Genomic DNA, 14298 nt, shown 5'->3' with positions numbered 1-14298 from the left:
TCTGGACCCTATTCCATCCAAAAGAAACAGTTCCTTAAACAGGTCTTTCCCCAGATCCTAGCAGCCAATACCACTCACGTAGTTTTGTTCAATCTGTATGTGAGTAAGCCTGGAGTGGCAGGATTCAACACTTTTTTTTTTTTTAAATAATATGGTGTAAAAGAGCAAGACAAATTACCTATTGCACTTACACATGCTAAGCTTACTGTGAAGAAAATATCTGACAGCTGCTGCTTGAAGTCATGGTCTCTTAAAAGTATGAGTAATTCTGTTCACTTGCATTCATCTTTCTGGAAACATCTGTGTATGAAGGAATTCTTTTCCTTCAAGTTCGTAACATATTGACACAGGAAAAGTCAAACTGCCATTGGCATAAAACCACCATAAGGTTCATAATTTTAAGGGAACATATGTTCATCCTTTTTTTCATCCAAATGAAAAAATCAGAGCAAGAATGAGAGAAGAATTCTCAGCAAAGTTAGTTAAACTATTGGTACTACCTACAGGTGAAGTCATCTCCGTCTCTGTCCTAGCCACAGAGGCATTTCCCCTGTCACTCTCTGGTTTCTCCTGATTGCTGTTAGCCTATCCTTGGAGCTCAGGTTTACAACCATTGTTTGCTGGGGCCCCTCCTCATGCCGACTTTACAGATCAGGACCTCACTGTACTGCTTTGGAATTCATGATATGCTGCTCCCTGACTTTCCAGACCTCTCAGGGCTGCCAAGATTTTTAGAATCTAAATGAAACTCCCTTGCTGAACTTCCAACCCTTCCAGCCACATTCTTAGACTTATCTAAAGGCATTATTTCCTGTTTTCTCATGACCTGAGTTCTTCACTCATTCCTTCAAATAGCTACTACTATTATAAATGTATATCCACTTAATTAGAGGGCATCTGGCTACATAAAAGAAATGTTAATGGATATAAAAGGAGACATAGACTACAATACAATGGTAATTGGGTAATTTAATACCCTACTTTCAGCAATGGGCAGATCAACCAGACAGATAATCAGCAAGGAAACAACAGAGTTAATTGACACTATAGACCAATTGGACCTAATAGATATCTACCAAACTTTTCATCCTACACTTGAAGAACACACATTGTCAGCAGTGAATGGAACTTTCTCAAGGATAGACCACATGCTAGGCCATAAAACAAGTCTCAGCAAATTAAAAAAAAAAAACTGAAATCATACCATGCATCTTCTCTGACCACAATGGAATGAAGCTAGAAATCAACAACTCAAGAATCTTAGGAACATAAATATGCATGGACACTGAACAACATGTTCCTAAATGAACAATGGGTATAGCAAAATTCAAAAGAGAAATCAGAAAATTTCTGGAAACAAATGAAGACAACAAAACAACATATCAAAACTTATGGGATACAGAAAAAGCAGTGTTAAGGGGAGAGTTTAGGGCCAGCGCCACGGCTCACTAGGCTAATCCTCCGCCTTGCGGCGCCAGTACGCTGGGTTCTAGTCCCGGTCGGGGCGCCAGATTCTGTCCCGGTTGCCCCTCTTCCAGGCCAGCTCTCTGCTGTGGCCAGGGAGTGCAGTGGAGGATGGCCCAGGTGCTTGGACCCTGCACCCCATGGGAGACCAAGAGAAGTACCTAACTCCTGCCTTCGGATCAGCGCGGTGTGCCGGCCACAGCGCTCTGGCTGCAGAGGCCATTGGAGGGTGAACCAACGGCAAAAGGAAGACCTTTCTCTCTGTCTCTCTCTCTCACTGTCCACTCTGCCTGTCAAAAAAAAAAAAAAAAAAAAAAAAAGAGGAAAGTTTATAGTTTTTGGTGCCTAAATCAAGAAATTGGAAAGGCACCAAATAAATGAACTATCAATGCACTTCAAAGACCCAAAAAAAACGACAGCAAACCAACCCAAAAATAGTAGGAGAAAAGAAATAATTAAAATTAGAGAAGAAATCAACAAAATTGAAACAACAAAACACAAAAGGTCAGCAAAACAAAGAGCTGGTTTTTGAAAAAATAAACAAAACTAACACACTATTGATCCAACTGACCGAAAAAAAAAAAAAGGAGAAAACCTCAGTCAATAAAATTAGAGAAGAAAAAGGAAATTAACAGCAGACAGCACAGAAATAAAAAGAATCATCAGAAATTACAACAAAGAGCTATATACCACCAAATCAGGAAACCTAGAAGAAATGGATAGATTCCTGGACATATACAACCTACAAAAATTGAGCCATGAAGACACAGAAAACCTAAACAGATACATAACCAAGTCAGAAATTGAATCAGTAATTAAGTCCCTCCCATCAAAGCAAAGATCAGGATCAAATGGTTTCACTGCTGAATTCTACCAGACATTTAAAGAAAAACTAACTCCAATTCTTTTCAAGCTAGTAAAAACAATTGAAAGGGAGGGAATCAACCCAAACTCCATCAATACATCAGAAAAACTGCTCACCCTGACCAAGTGGGATTTATCCCTGGTATTTCCTTTCACAAATTAATTAATGTGATACAACATATTTAAAAAATCTGAAGAATAAAAACCATATGGTTATCTCAATAGATGCAGATAAAGCATCTGATAAAATATAAAACCCTTTCATGATGAAAATTTTTTCTTTTTTTTTATTTAGCAAATATAAATTTCCAAAGTACAGTTTATGGATTACATTGGCTCCCCCCCCCCATAACTTCCCTCCCACTCACACCCCTCCCATCTCCTGCTCCCTCTCCCATTCCATTCACATCAAGATTCATTTTCAATTATCTTTATATACAGAAGATCGATTCAGTGCATATTAAGTAAAGATTTCATCAATTTGCACCCACACAGAACATAAAGTGTAAAATACTGTTTCAGTACTAGTTATAGCATTACTTCACATTGCACAACACATTAAGGACAGATCCCACATGAGGAGTAAGTATACAGTGACTCCTGTTGTTGACTTAACAATTTGACACTCTTGTTTATGGCGTCAGTAATCTCCCTAGGCTCTAGTCATGAGTTGCCAAGGCTATGGAAGCCTATTGGGTTCGCCGACTTCAATCTTATTCTGACAGGGTCATAGCCAAAGTGGAAGTTCTCTCCTCCCTTCAGAGAAAGGTAAGGTACCCCCTTCTTTGATGGCCCCATTCTTTCCACTGGGATCTCATTCACAGAGATCTTTCATTTAGTTGTTGTTGTTGTTGTGTTGTTGTTGGTTTTTTTTTTTTTTTTTTTTTTTTTGCCAGAGTGTCTTGTCTTTCCATGCCTAAAATACTCTCATGGGCTCTTCAGCCAGATCCAAATGCCTTAAGGGCTGATTCTGAGGCCAGAGTGCTATTTAGGACATTTGCCACTCTATGAGTCTGCTGTGTATCCCACTTCCCATATGTTGGATCGTTCTCTCCCTTTTTGATTCTATCAGTTAGTATTAGCAGACACTAGTCTTGTTTATGTGATCCCTTTGGCTCTTAGACCTATCAGTGTGATCAACTGTGAACTGAAATTGATCACTTGGACTAGTGAGATGGCATTGGTACATGCCATCCTGATGGGATTGTATTGGAATCCCCTGGCACGTTTCTAACTCCACCATTTGGAGCAAGTCCGATTGAGCATGTCCCAAATTGTACATCATGATGAAAATTTTAAGCAAATTGGATATAGAATTGGATATAGCATATTGCTTCAATACAATGAAGCAATTTATGACAAGCTCACAGCCAGCATCCTATTGAAAGGGAAAAAGTTGAATGCATTCCCACTGAAAGGCAAAAACCACACAAGAATACCCACTCTCACCACTGGTATTCAATATAGTCCTGGAAGTTTTAGCAAGAGCCATTAGGCAAGAAAAAGAAATCAAAGGGGTACAAACTGGGAAGGAGGAAGTAAAACTATGCCTATTTGCAGATGACATGATTCTATACATAGGGGATCCAAAAGACTCCATTAAGAGACTATTGGAACTCATAGAAGAGTTTGGTAAAGTGGCATTATTTAAAATCAGCACACAAAAATCAATAGCCTTTGTATACACAAACAATGCCATGGCTAAGAAAGAACTTTGAAGATCAATCCCATTGACAATAGCGACAAAAAAAAAATGAAACACCTTGTAATAAATTTAACCAAGAATGTCAAAGATCCCTATGATGAGAATCACAAAACTAAAGAAAGAAACAGAAGATGACATAGGAAAAAAAATGGAAAAATCTTTCAAGTTCATGGATTGGAAGAATCAACATCATCAAAATGTCCATACTACCTAAGCAATTTACAGGTTCAATACGATACCCATCAAAATAACAACATTCTTTTCATATATAGAAAATAATGATGCTGAAATTCATATGGAAACACAAGAGACCTGAATAGCTAAAGCAATGCTATATAACAACAAACACGGAGGCATCACAATACCAGATTTCAAGACATATCACAGAGCAGTTATAATCAAAACAGTCTGGTACTGGTACAAAAACAGATGGACAGAATAGAAATGCCAGAAATCAATCCACACATCTACAACCAACTTATGCTTGACTAAGAAGCTAAAACCAATCCTTGGAGCAAGGACAGTCTCTTCAACAAATGGTTCCAGGAAAACTGGATCTCCACATGCAAAGTATGAAGCAAGACCCCTACCTTATACCTTACACAAAAATCCACTCAAAATGGATTAAAGACCTAAATCTATGACTTGATACCATCAAATTATTAGAAAATATTGAGAGAATGCTGCAAGATATCAGAATGGATAACCAGTTCTTGAAAAAGATCCCAGAGGCATAGACAATCAAAGCCAAAATTGACAAATGGGATTACATCAAATTAAGAAGCTTCTATACCACAAAAGAAACATTCAGCAAAATGAAGAGGCAACCGATAAAATGGGAGAAATTACTTGCAAGTTATGTAGCTGATAAAGGATTATTAACCAAAATATATAAAGAGCTCAAGAAAACAACAAACAACCCAGTTTTAAAAGGGCATTTTTTAAAGAGGAAATCCAAATGGCCAACAGACACATGAAAAAATGCTCAGGATCATCAGCCATTAGAAAATGCAAATCAAAACCAAAATGAGGTTTCACCTCACTCCAGTTAGAATAGATTTCATATAGAAATCAACAAACAAGAAATGCCAGCGAGGATGTGGGGAAAAAGATATCCTAATCCACTGCTGGTGATTATGTAAACTGGTATAGCCACTGTGGAAGACGGTTTGGAGATACCTCAGAAATCTGAATACAGACTTACCATATGACCAAGCCATCCCACACCTGGGAATTTACCCAAGGGAATTAAAATCAGCATATGAAAGAATTATCTGTACACCCATGTTTATTGCAGCTCAATTCACAATAGCTAAGAGATGGATTCAGCCCAAATGTCCATCAACTGAAGTCTGGATAAAGAAATTATAGGATATGTACATGGTGGAACACTACACAGTGGTAAAATAATTGAAATCCAGTCAGTTGCAACAAAATGGATGAAGCTGGAAACATCATACATAGTGAAATAAGCCAGACCCAAAAGGATAAACACCATAAACAAAAACCCTGATCTGTGACAACTAATAGAGCACCTTAAAAGGTAGCCTATAGAAGTAAAATTGATACTTTGAGTTGTTATGACTTTGAACAGCCCTATTTGACTGTTGAGTAACAGTTTTTATTTGTTTATTTATTGTTGTTCTACTATTTGTCAAACTCTTTACTTAGTACAGAGTTAATCATATGTGTATAAAGTTAATTGAAAATAGATCTTAGCAAAAAAATAAGAATGAAAATAGGAGAGCGAGAAGGAAGAAGGATGGGAGTAGGAGTGGAAGGGAGGGTATGGTGGGAAGAATTATGTTCCTGAAGATGTATTTATGAAATGTATGAAGTTTGTATTCCTTAAATAAAAGGTTTCTGGAAAAAAAAAAAAAACCATGCCGCCTATGCTATACTGGGTAAAGCCACTGCCTGTGGCATTGGCATCCCATATGAGTGCCAGTTTGAGTCCCAGCTGCCCCACTTCCAATCTAGCTCCCTCTAATGCATCTGGGAAGGCAGTGAAAGATGGCCCAAGTGGTTGGGCCCCTGCACCCACAAAGGAGACCCAGAAGAAGCTGCTGGATCCTGGTTTTGTACTGGCCCAGCTCCAACTGTTCCCATTTGGGGAGTGAACCAGTGGATGGAAGATCTCTGTCTCCCCCAACCCTCACCTTCTCTATACAACTCTTTCAAATAAATAAATAAATAAATCTTTAAAAACAAACTCTTCCAAACATTATGTTACTCCAGAATAAAACCAAACACATCGGAGCCAGCGCTGTGGCGTAGCGAGTAAAACCACCACCTGCAATGCGGGCATCCCATATGGTGTCGATTCAAGACCCGGCTGCTCCACTTCTGATCCAGCTCTCTGCTATGGCCTGGGAAGGCAGCAGAAAATGACCCAACTCCTTGGCCCCCCGTATCTGCATAGGAAGACCCAAGAAGCTCCTGGCTCCCGGTGTTGGATCAGCGCAGCTCCAGCCATTGCGGCCAGTTGGGGAGTGAACCAGCGGATGGAAGACCTCTCTTTCTTTCTGCCTCTCCTTCTGTGTGTAACTCTTTTAAATAAATAAATAAATATTTTTTAAAAAACACATCCACCTAGGCAGGTGCCGCAGCTCACGAGGCTAATTCTCCGCCTGCGGCGCCAGTACTCCAGGTTCTAGTCCCGGTTGGGGCACTGGTTCTGTCCCAGTTACTCCTCTTCCAGTACAGCTCTCTGCTGTGGCCCGGAAAGGTAGTGGAGGATAGCCCAAAGTGCTTGGGCCCTGCACCCGCATGGGAGACCAGGAAGAAGCACCTGGCTCCTGGCTTCAGATCGGCACAGTGCACCGGCCATAGCGGCCATTTGGGGGGTGAACCAATGGAAGGAAGACCTTTCTCTCTGTCTCTATCTCTCACTGTCTGACTCTTCCTGTCAAAAAAAAAAAAAAAAAGAAAAAGAAAAAGAAACACATCTACCTAAGTGACTTCAAAAGTTTTTTAAACCAATGAGAAGGTACAATGTTTGAGGTATAACAAAGGCACAGACTTGCAAAGGAGCAGGAAGGAGGGAAGAAGGGAGGGACACCACATCAGGCATCTCAAGGACAGGTTCCTAAACAATTCTCCAATTTGTCATCACTTCTTATCCTCTGTGATCCTGGAAAAACAACTTTTATCTATAAATATTCAGGAAAATAGAGGTGGATGTTTAGTCTAGTGATTAAGACATCAGTTAGGATACCCATGTCCCACACTGGAATGCCTGAGTTAACAGCCAGCTCCAGCTGCTGATTCCAGCTTCCCCTCAATGCAAACCCTTAGAAGTATCAGGTGATGGTTCAAGTATCTGAGTCCCTATCAACCAAGTTACAGATCTAGATGTGAAGTCCCCCACTCCTGGCTTTTGTCCAGCCAGCACCAGCCATTGCAGGCATTTGAGGGGTAAACTAGCAGATGGGAATGCACTCTCTTTCTGCCTCTAAAATGAATGAATGAATCAGTGAATGAGTAAACAAATAAAATGTCTGCAGAAACATTATGTACTAGACATTCTTCTAAGCACTGACCTCAAATAGGGATATTATTCCTTCCCTCATAGAGCTTAATACATTCAAAGGCTAAAGCCAATACTCAGGATGTCTCACAGGAGCTTCTCCAGAATCCATGGCCAAGATCAACTGAGACACTGTCTTCTGCCACATCTAGCTTGGAGGACCCTTCCTCATTTAGTTTAGAAGGGCCATGAGAACCCTTGGAATGTTCCCTCTGGTCCAATCCAAAAATCCTGCTGTGTCCTCTGTAGCTCTCTCTGGGCCTCCACAATACATTCAAATCTGGATTTTTATCTCCCCTATCCTCAACCCTTTCCCCAGGCCAACACAACCTTGCAAAGAGATCTCCAGTCTGTCTACTTCTTTCCATGCCCCAACTATGGAAAATTCACCACTATACACCATCAGTGATTTCTTCTCATGGCAATCAGAACTGTTCAGAAGTGAAATCCAGTAATTCTACTCTCCTCATCACTAATTTCTTCAACCCTTCAATGTGTTCCCTTCATACTTTGGCTAAAGATTAAAATGTATGACATAACCCATATAGCTCCAGCACGCCTCATTAGTCTCATTTTGGGCAGCCATCCTCCTTGCTTTGCCACTTTAGAGCCTTTTCCCATGGCTTTCCCCAGAAAGTTCCATTCCCCTAGATCATCTTGTTTCTTCAGCCAACAGATGTCAACCACTTCTTCAGCAAGCTCAAGCAATTCCAAATTCTGACTACCATGTTTTTATTCTAAGTTGTTTCTATCTTGTATACTCTCACTATGCTCCATAGTTTACTTCAGAGCAGTCTCCACATACAATTTCCATACCAGTCTGTAATTATGTATTAGTTAATATTGGTAGACTGTATAAGATTTTATGCTCCATGAAGTCAGAAGCTGTGATTCTTTGCTTAGCCTTCTATTTCCTTATTCCTTGCTAGCACACAGAGTAGTGATCAGTAACTGCACTGAATGAACACAGAAATCAGCCTGTATTAGCTTTTTTTTTTTTTTTTTTTTTTTTTTTTTGACAGGCAGAGTGGACAGTGAGCGAGAGAGACAGAGAGAAAGGTCTTCCTTTGCCCTTGGTTCACCCTCCAATGGCCGGCGCACCACGCTGATCCGATGGCGGGAGCCAGGAGCCAGGTGCTTTTCCTGGTCTCCCATGGGGTGCAGGGCCCAAGCACTTGGGCCATCCTCCACTGCACTCCCTGGCCACAGCAGAGAGCTGGCCTGGAAGAGGGGCAACCGGGACAGAATCCGGCGCCCCAACCGGGATTAGAACCCGGTGTGCCGGCGCCGCAAGGCGGAGGATTAGCCTAGTGAGCCACGGTGCCGGCCTGTATTAGCTTTTCCAACAAAAGAGCAATATATTAAGATCAAACTTGCCCACCACATTAGTTGTACTATTTGTATCCATTCAACTGAATTCCTATAACTCTCTTAAGGCTTTGAGGACTTCCTCCCTTGCTCCAGTTTCACTCTTAGCCTTGCCAAAGACTGCTCAGTGTTGCCATGGTGATGTCCCCTGATTTGTTGGTTCAGAAACAGTGTTAAAAGAGTTGGTCTCTGTGACAAGCCATCTATGAAACCAGGCGTCACAACACAAAGAGAGCATCAGAAAGCATGCACTCCATTTCGCAGCCTCCAGGCAGGATATGTCTAAGCCATCAAGGTTGAACAGAATCTCCTTTATTTAAACTCTTTCCAGAAACTGGGTTGTGGGCAACCCAGACCAATTTAAAGAAGAAGATTTCTAGTAAACTAAGAAAAATGATTAATGTTGGCTATTCTCCATAATATTAATCCCAATATTCTCAAAAACACAAGAGATCACAGTCCCATTGCAGAGGAGGAAACAGGTTAACATTCTCAAAATGAAAAACTTTGATATTTAGATTAGATTTTAGAAGTTACTGAGAAGTTATTTAAGCCACAGATTTAAGGACAAAGTCAGCCAAGAGTTGTGTGCATTTTTATTTTATTTTACTCTTTAAATTTTAACAGATTCAGTGTGCTTTGTAGATAAAATTCTAAGAATATAATTTTATTCCCTTCCTCTCTCTTTCCCTCCCATCATCCTTCCTTCTACCTTTGTGAATTTTCACATATTGAAAAATAAGAATTTTGTTGACAGTCATAAGACTAATATTCTTCCTCAACTCTGTGATTCATGTTTAAAAATAAAGTATGACTAATTTCCATCTTAGCAGATTAGACACTAAAAGAGAGCTTTAGTGCAGATTCTGTCTTAGCAGAGTTTCCAAGCTCCTTTTGCAGACAGTACCTATCCAAGAAAGAACCACATCAAAGTCGTTTCACTGGCACCTGGAAGTAACACTCCACCTGAAATAGGTTAGGCATGGGCAGTATAGCATTCTGTCACTTTCTACAACCAGCAGCTGCCCTACACTGTTCCACTTCAGTTCTTTTTGAGAAGTTCAAGATGGAAAAATTCTGTTATTGACACATGGTATAAATTCTGGAAAAAAAAATCTAAACCCATACATAGATCTAAGATTTACTTTCAACCCTATGCAATTATTTCTTACAGTTAGGTATGCAGACTATAACTTGAATAGGATACCACCCAATGAATGGTGGTGCCTAGGTTATGAATCAGATATCCAAACAACCTGTATTATCACTGGTTTAATGGGAAAATAATAGTAATGGTGGCGGGCGCCGCGGCTCACTAGGCTAATCCTCCGCCTTGTGGCGCCGGCACACCGGGTTCCAGTCCCTGTCGGGGCGCCAGATTCTGTCCCGGTTGCCCCTCTTCCAGGCCAGCTCTCTGCTGTGGCCCGGGAGTGCAGTGGAGGATGGCCCAAGTCCTTGTGCCCTGCACCCCATGGAAGACCAGGAGAAGTACCTGGCTCCTGCCATTGGATCAGCGCAGTGCGCCGGCCGCAGCGCGCTGGCCGCGGTGGCCATTGGAGGGTGAACCAAGGGCAAAGGAAGACCTTCCTCTCTGTCTCTCTCTCTCTCACTGTCCACTCTGCCTGTCAAAAAAAAAATAGTAATGGTTATTTGATACTTAGTAAATGTGAGATTCTTAATACATCTTGCTGTATACTACATGAATGATTTCTCTAACTGTAACCACATCTCAGTCAGGAATTCTTCTTGGAGACAGAGAAATGAAGTCACAGACAGGTAGGCAATTTGTCCAAGGTGATACCCAGGCTGGTGCCATCCAAAGCCCATGCTCAGAACTCTGCACTTTATTATAAAGGTCTGAATCTTAGAGAGTACTTTTCTGAATTTTGATTCTGGTTCTATGAAAACAAAGACTTTACTTATCTAACATAAGTCTTCCTACCCAATCATAATTGTGCACAAGAATGATGTGTGATTTTTGAGCAACATATGCATATAAAATATATTGTTTTCCTATGTTTAAAAATATTCTATTCAAACAGTTTTTTCATTTATGGTGAAATAATCAAATCACTTATGTGGAATTCCCCAGAGCCCTGAAATTTTCTGAGATTTAAAAATTTTTCTTCTTTCCTTTTTTTCTCCTTTCCATTTTCCCCCCTATTTTCTTTCTTTTTCCTTTTTTGTTGCTGTGAGTTGTCACTGCTGTTACTTGTTTCAAGAACTTATCAGCAGGGCCAGCACCGTGGCTCATTTGGTTAATCCTCTGCCTGCAGCGCCAGCATCCCATATGAGTGCCAGTTCTGGTCCTGGTTGCTCCTCTTCCAGTCCAGCTCTCTGCTGTGGCCCGGGAGGGCAGCAGAGGATGGCCCAAGTGCTTGGGCCCCTGCACCCACATGGGAGACCAGGAGAAAGCACCTGGCTCCTGGCTTCGGATTGGCGTAGTGCCAGCCATGGCAACCATTAGGGGAGTGAACCAATGGAAGGAAGACCTTTCTCTCTGTCTCTCTCTCTCACTGTCTATAACTCTACTTGTCAAAAAAAAAAAAAAAAAGAACTTATCGGCAATCACTTTTTGCTAACCTCAGTAATGACCTTGGATCAACTGTTCTGATCCCAGATCAACACTGAATATTTCAGCTTTTATGATTAAGAAGAGGAAAAAGGATGGAAGACAAATCCCATAAATGTTATGGTTCCCTATGGATGTATCTTGTTCATTAAGTAATGGGAAGACTGTGGCTGGTGTGTGCAGCAGGTTAAGCCACTGCTTGTGACATCATTATCACATGCCACAGTATTGGTTCAAATGCCAGATGCACCATTTCCTTTCCAGCTGCCTACAAATACCTCTGGAAAAGCAGCAGGTGATGGCCCAAATACTTGGGCCCCCACCACCCATGTGGAAAACCAAGATGTATTCCTAGCACCTGGCTTGAGCCTGGTCAAGACTTGGTTGTTGCAGCCATTTGGGAAATGAACCAGCAGATGCTCTCTGTCTCCTCTATTTATCTGCCTTTCAAATAAATAAATGAAGTAAATATTTTTTAAATGAGCAGACTGCCCTAGTCCCTGAGGCTGGGAACACTAGTGAGAAAAATGATAGGATCACAGCTGGAATGAGGTCAGAGCCTCCCTGCACGGCCATGCTGCAGTATAAGAAAATATTAATCAGTGGATGGACCTCCTGACTTAGCTGACAGAGGTCAACCAGTTCAGCATCTGCCTCACAGAGACACTTCCACCAAGAACATCCTCAATATGACAAGTTTCTGCTCCAATACCAGTGAGGAATGGAAGGTCACCACCTTCCAATTTCCTTGTCTATTAGCTCTCATTACTGGAACACTCTTTATTATTTTTTTGAGCCAAAAAGCAATTGGGAGGGGCAGAGAGGAAGGGCTGTCATTTCTGCTGCCATCATGATAATAATAGTTCACATTCACTGAGCCTTAAAATGAGTCAGTGTCCCCCCAGAGTGCTGCCCCTGTATCTTGTTGTGGTGTTTTGACAACTTCTACACAATGGATATTTGTATTCTCTAAGATTCTTAAATTCTCCCTTGGTAAAATGCTTGTTGAATGACAAGAGTGAAAGGGAGAGAGAGAAGAGATAGAGAAAAGAGGAGAGAAAGAGAGGAGAGGAGAGAGAGAAGAGAGGGAGGGGGAGAGAGAGAGGGAGAGAGAGAGAGAGAGAGAGAGAGAGAGAGAGAGAGAGGCCTTGAAGTTCTTTCTGGAACTACAAAGCCATTCTCCAGGAGAAATTCTGAAACTCTGAGTGAGGAGAACATGAGGCCAGCTTCCTGCCAGTGATTCCCAAGGCACTTTCCCCATGCCCTTGGACCCTTGACAAAAACAATGGTCAGGGGTTTGCAGGCTCTCTTCCTTTTCCTGCTCACTCTCCATTGCCTGCTGCAAACATCCTTCTGAGAACTACAGCTTTTGTTTCCATAAGCAAAAGTACAAACAGTGATCTTCATATTTTAAAAATTCCCATTCTCATTCTGAATGAAATAAAAATATTCTGGTCAGAAAAGCTTCCAAGGCTTCAAGCCTTGTTGGAAATCCCTACGGTTTCCCGACTGTCCACTCTTTCACCACCAAAGTTGAATGGAATCTGATCTGAGTTCTCTCCCTGAGACAGCACTTTCATGACTGATTTAGATGGTGATATAGAGGCATGCTGGTTAACCCACCAGGGGAATACATGAGAAGGCAGAATCTGGGTTAAAGAGGCTTTGTGATTTCTACACATGGGCTCACAAGATGAAATGATAAAGGGAAAGATACAAGGATCTTCTGTGTGGGATTCAGAATCACACTGTGGAAATGACCGAGGTGTTTTATGCAATAATCAAATCAAAGAGTCACCAGTGTGATGTATGGGGATGACGTAACTACACCCTGACCCACAAATGATGCCTTGATCTTGACCTACTTTTTAAATTTACAACATAGACCATAAGGTTTTCTCCTGGCTTCTCAGAGCACTGACAAAATTTGCCTTCATTAACGGAAACCCCACCCTTATTTAGCTACAGATATTTTGGAGTGGAAGACAGAGATCAAGGTTATCTGAAGACCATGTTAGCTGAAAAAAGGCTGAAGAAGCTGAGTTTGTTCAGTTGGAAGGAGGCTGAGGGGAGACAGCAGCCCACTTTAAAGGACTTCCTTGTGAAACAGAAATTAAGCTCATTCTAGGGAGCACAGGTTCATGGGTGGAAGCTAGATAGTTCAAGTTCAGCTTCTTCTTAAGAAAGATTTTTTGTACTGTAAGCATTCGGCTGAAGGGCAGCCACCACTGGTGAATAAGCCCAGGAAGGACGGCCCTTAGGACTTTTTTTTTTTTTTTTTTTTTTTTTTTTTGACAGGCAGAGTGGACAATGAGAGAGAGAGAGACAGAGAGAAAGGTCTTCCTTTGCCGTTGGTTCACCCTCCAATGGCCACCACGGCCGGCACGCTGCAGCTGGCACACTGCGCTGATCCAATGGCAGGAGCCAGGTACTTCTCCTGGTCTCCCATGGGGTGCAGGGCCCAAGCACTTGGGCCATCCTCAGTGCACTGCACTTCCGGGCCACAGCAGAGAGCTGGCCTGGAAGAGGGGCAACCGGGACAGAATCTGGCGCCCCGACCGGGACTAGAACCCGGTGTGCCAGCGCCACAAGGCAGAGGATTAGCCTAGTGAGCCGTGGCGCAGACCATGCCCTTAGGACATAGATAGGTGAGAATTCTAGTCTCTCAACCCTGAGGAAATGAGCAAAATGTCTCATCCCAGTTTTCACAAGGCCTGAGATTTTATTTCTTCAAGCTTTGAAAACCTGCCTTAGTCCCTGACAAGGATAAAGAAGGTAGGTGCTGAAAAGGGAGGA

At 41.8% G+C, this 14298-nt stretch overlaps 1 long non-coding RNA gene across 1 annotated transcript in view; it reads right to left on the bottom strand.

The window, feature by feature from the left end:
- Window positions 1–14298, bottom strand: part of LOC103348770 (uncharacterized) — an 85719-nt gene that overhangs the window by 57016 nt on the left and 14405 nt on the right. The gene's annotated exons all lie outside the window — the stretch shown is intronic.

The sequence above is a fragment of the Oryctolagus cuniculus genome, chromosome 3 (genome assembly GCF_051225735.1).
Source record: "Oryctolagus cuniculus isolate XC-2025 breed Fujian yellow rabbit chromosome 3, ASM5122573v1, whole genome shotgun sequence".
Classification (NCBI taxonomy): Eukaryota; Metazoa; Chordata; class Mammalia; order Lagomorpha; family Leporidae; genus Oryctolagus; species Oryctolagus cuniculus.
The sequence above is the reverse complement of the archived record's forward strand: the minus strand, read 5'-3'. Positions and strand labels throughout refer to the sequence as shown.